General features: G+C 45.6%; 1 pseudogene; it reads left to right on the top strand.

The window, feature by feature from the left end:
• LOC143262714 (large subunit ribosomal RNA) overlaps positions 1 to 5,000 on the top strand; it is a 9,761-nt pseudogene that overhangs the window by 2,732 nt on the left and 2,029 nt on the right.

Consider the following 5,000-nt stretch of genomic DNA (forward strand, 5'->3'; position numbering starts at 1 on the left):
CTTGCTGCGAGGCTTCCGTGGCGTTTCCCATCGGTGCGGTCGTCCTCTTCGGCCGCCATTCAACGCTCAGCTCAGAACTGGCACGGACTAGGGGAATCCGACTGTCTAATTAAAACAAAGCATTGCGATGGCCCCCACGGGTGTTGACGCAATGTGATTTCTGCCCAGTGCTCTGAATGTCAACGTGAAGAAATTCAAAAAAGCGCGGGTAAACGGCGGGAGTAACTATGACTCTCTTAAGGTAGCCAAATGCCTCGTCATCTAATTAGTGACGCGCATGAATGGATTAACGAGATTCCCATCTGTCCCTATCTACTGGACTCCGCTCTCAACCGCCGTGGTGAAAGGACGTGCGACAAGTCGCTCCGAAGTTAATCCGCGTCGTTTCGTAAACGGTAGTTAAAAGTGACGAAAATCAAAAATTTTTTGTATCAACGTGCAGTGTTTTTTACCAACAACAACCTTGTGCAGTTCATTTGTTGATTGTTTTAACGTTAAAAAAGTTATAAGCATAAACATTTACTTTAAATTGTTCGCGTCCGTAAATTTTGACTACCTGCGCCGTCCCGGATTACAAGGGTCGCCGGCCAGGTAACGGTACCGCTTAACGGTAAAAGTAACGGTTTCTCGGCCTGTAGTACATTCCTCCGCGAAAACTCCTTAGCAACCGTCCCTAGTTACGCGCAAATTTCTTGATACGTACATTATTTTTCACGTGTGAGTTTCCAAAAATCCGAAGAAAAAAATCCGTGTGCAACTCCTAGACGACCTGGACGCCAGCCCAGCAGCCAACCGCCAGCCGACAAACCCACCACCTCGCCAGCCGACCACAACAGACAGGATGGAAGCCGATACATCCGATACAGAGGGCTACATCAAAGTAAGTAAACGCAACAGAAAAAATAAACGTAGAATAGTCTCCGACGCAGAATTAGACTCTGACACCCCGCTAACCAACGTGCCCTCTCAAAAGCCCCCCAAAACCCGGAGAAAATCCGAAGCCCCTTCTCCGCCCCCGGTCACACCTGCCCCCAACAATCCGCAAAACAACAGCAGCAAGACGGCCGCCGTCACTCCCTCCCCCGATCTCACCGCGAACGAACTTCGCTTAAAATCCGAAAAGGTCTCAATGGCCTTATTGAACTTCTTAATGGACCAGGACAACGGTCTCTATCCCGAAGCATCGCAGTTTATCGCCAGTAAACTCGCGAAACTGCAAAGTATCCTTGGAGCGTCCCTCCTCCGCTGCAGTAACCTCGAGGGCCAAATCCACGCCATCACCTCCGAAAATAAAATGCAGCGCAAGACCCTCGAGACAGTCACTGAAAAGTGTCAAGTCTCGAAAGAACCCTCCCGACCCACCACCTACGCCGAAAGAGTCGGAGTCCGCTCCAAAACTGCGGCTCTTTCAAATTTAAAACAGAACCCTCCTAGCGCGATCACGATCCTTCCACAGGATCCCAAGGTCTTCGAATCCAGTGAGAAGACCAAGGAAGCAGTCCTGAAGCTCGTTTCCCCTTCCGAGAACAAATTGCAAATAAAGAGCATCAGGAGGATCCAGGGCAACGGGATCCTAGTCGAGTCCTCTAAAAATTCTGACCTAACCACCCTTCAAGGCAACGCGCAGTTGAAAGCTGCCGGCCTAATAGTAGGAGCCCCGCTAAAGAAAAATCCCAGAATAATATTGTACGACGTCCCGAAACTCGAGAGTGACGAAGCCACACTTAAGGCTATCGTCAACCAGAATCTCGACGGCCCCGAAAAATCTATTTCCCAACAGATCAAACTCGCATTTAAATCAGGCGACAAAAACAGAGATAGATGCAACTGGATTCTAGAAGTGTCTAAACAGGCCCGCGACATCCTCGTCAAGAAAGAGCGAGTCTACGTCGCATGGAATTGTTGCCGCGTCAACGATTACATCGCGGCGACCCGCTGTTACAAGTGCCACAGCTTCGGTCACACGACGAAATACTGCCGCGCCGAGAAAGACATTTGTGGTCATTGCGCCGAGCAAGACCACACTTTCAAAACATGCCCAAACAAGGCCAAACCGTCCTGCTGCCATAATTGCCAGAAAACCGGCAAACCCGCCACCCACTCTGTCACCCACAGCGAATGTCCGGCATACATCGCTGCTATAAATCAGGTCCTCGCTCGCACGGATTATGGTTTATAAACCTAACCACTCCCAATCCATGCCCACCCTTAAAATAGGCCAAGTATCCACTAGACGCAACACAAGTAGCACGCGAATCCTAAAAGTAGCACAAATAAACGCCGGAGGTTCTAAGACAGTAACTGACGAACTCAGACAGATAGCGACAAACAAAAAGATAGATATACTCTTGCTTCAGGAGCCCTACAGTAACGCGAACTCCATCCCAGGCTTCGGAATTACCACAAAAATCATAACCGACAAAAAACGCTTTTCAAAAATCTCTACCGCGGACAAAATTAAATCAGCAATAGTTATTTTCAACACCGAAATAGAAGCCCTCAAGATCGCACAAATAAGCAACACCCATTGCACATGCGTAGAAATCTGCACGAAAGACGACAGATTCTACATAATCAACGCGTATCTCCAATTTTGCGAAAACATAGACTCATACTTAGCCCACCTAGATAAAGCAATTACAACTCTCAAGGTGCATAAAATAATAATTAGCTTAGATTCAAACGCGAACTCCCCCCTCTGGTTCAGCAAACGCACAGATCCTCGAGGAGAGACAATGGAAGATTTCATCTCCCAACACAGACTCTTCGTAGTTAACAAGCCTTCCGCAACCTTCACATTCAACACACCTAGAGGAACTTCTAACATTGATCTCACTCTAGCGTGTGCAAACTCATTCGGCAAAATCAGGTGTTGGTCGGTACATGACAGTACGACCACGAGCGACCACAGTCTAATAACCTATTCCATCCAACTATTCCACACTTCTAGCCGACCAGTCAGAACCAATAGGTTCAACGTTAAAAAAGCAGACTGGGACAAATTTCACCACTGTCTCTCCAACAAAACTACAGACGACCCGCCCCCCTTAGAAACCTCAACTCCAGAATCACTCGCCGCGAAAATAGAAAATAAAATCATAACAGCAGCAGAACAATCCATCCCGCAAAAAACACGCTTCCCGAAATCCGTCCCTTGGTGGACTCCGCAACTAAGCAAACTTAGAAAAGAGGTCACTGAGGCAAGACGTATCTATCAAAGAACAAAAACGAAATCGGTAAGGCAATCCTTAGGAGAGTCTTATCGAACCCTCCGAAATAAATATATATCAAAAATTAGATCCGCGAAACTCAAAAGCTGGAGAAACTTCGTCTCCAAGGAAGGAAACGAAAACGCATGGGGTATAACATACAAAATAGCAAACAAAAAACTAAAAGCAGACAAAGTATGCGAAAGTATACAAATACAAGGTGAACAAACAATCACACTACGCGACACAATAGACAAACTCTTAGCCCACCTAGTTCCAGACGATAACACGACCAACGAAACAAACAGACAAATTAACATCCGACTGGAGACGTCGTCACCTCCAGCCACGGAAAATTCTCCCCCATTCTTAAAAACAGACATAGCCACAATAGTAAAATCCCTTAAACCGAATAAAGCCCCCGGACACGACCGACTAGAAAACGTAATCATTAAGCGGGCCTGGACTACCCTACATGGGGAAATCACAGAACTGTTTAATGATTGCCTAACCCACGGCGTATTCCCAAAACAATGGAAGCGTGCTCAGATTCGTGTGCTACTTAAAGGAAAAGAGAAAGAGGAGAGCGATCCTAAGTCCTATAGGCCGATCTCTCTCCTCCCAGTCCTCGGCAAAATTCTGGAAAAGCTTATGGCCAATAAGATCCACTGCCTTCTGCACAACCATGAGCTCACCTCTGATAGACAATTCGGATTCAAACCCGGAAGGTCAACAGAGGACGCCATGGTTGAATTAAGAAAACATGTAACTTACTCTCGGAACAAATATATGATAGGTCTGCTCTTCGACATCTCAGGAGCTTTCGATTCGGTATGGTGGCCCAGCATCCTCTGGAACCTAAAAAATAGAAATTGTCCGCAAAATATATACAAAGTTATTCAAAGTTACCTCTCTGACCGAACAGCAGAGATAGTCACCTCTAGCTTCATATCCCGCAAATCAGTAAACAAAGGTTGCCCTCAAGGTTCTATCCTGGGACCCATGTTCTGGAACTTAATATTCGACGAACTTCTAAATCGCCTAAATAGTCTAGGCCACAAAGTCATTGCTTACGCGGACGACCTAATAGTCCTCACTTCAGGAGACTCTAGATTACAGTTGGAAACAACTGCAAACTCCATCACAGCCACAATCTTAGAATGGTGTAGGGAACAAAAACTCCAAATTTCATCACAGAAATCAGAAATGATTCTGCTAAAAGGCTTTCTAGATATTAGAAGACCTCCCACAGTCAAGATCGGGAACAGCTCACTTAAAATGAAAAACTCCGTTAAATATCTCGGTGTCAAATTTGGCACAAGATTAAACATAACTCCTCACCTGCAACTAATATCAAATAAAAGCAAAATGATATTTCACGCTCTTGCTACAATTGCCAAAGCCAACTGGGGACTTAACCACAAGACCCTAGCTACTATTTACAACGGAGTCTTTGTTCCTATACTCACCTACGCCGCTGCTGCCTGGTCAGACAAGGTTAACAATTCACATCACATTAGACTCTTACACAAAACTCAAAGACATGCCCTTATCAGAGTTTCAAAATCATATAGAACAATCTCATACGATGCCCTAATGGTAATCACAGGCGCAATACCGATAGAACTACTCTTAGAGGAGAGAAGAGCAAAATACAATCTAAGCAGAAATCAAAATTTCAAAATCCGAAACTTAGAATTCACAACACTACAACCAACACCATCCATAGAAATAAAAAACAAACTGCAAAAAGACATCCGGGAGCAGACTCTCGATGCCTGGCAGGAAATT

Source organism: Megalopta genalis, unplaced genomic scaffold (genome assembly GCF_051020955.1).
Source record: "Megalopta genalis isolate 19385.01 unplaced genomic scaffold, iyMegGena1_principal scaffold0197, whole genome shotgun sequence".
Taxonomy (NCBI): domain Eukaryota; kingdom Metazoa; phylum Arthropoda; class Insecta; order Hymenoptera; family Halictidae; genus Megalopta; species Megalopta genalis.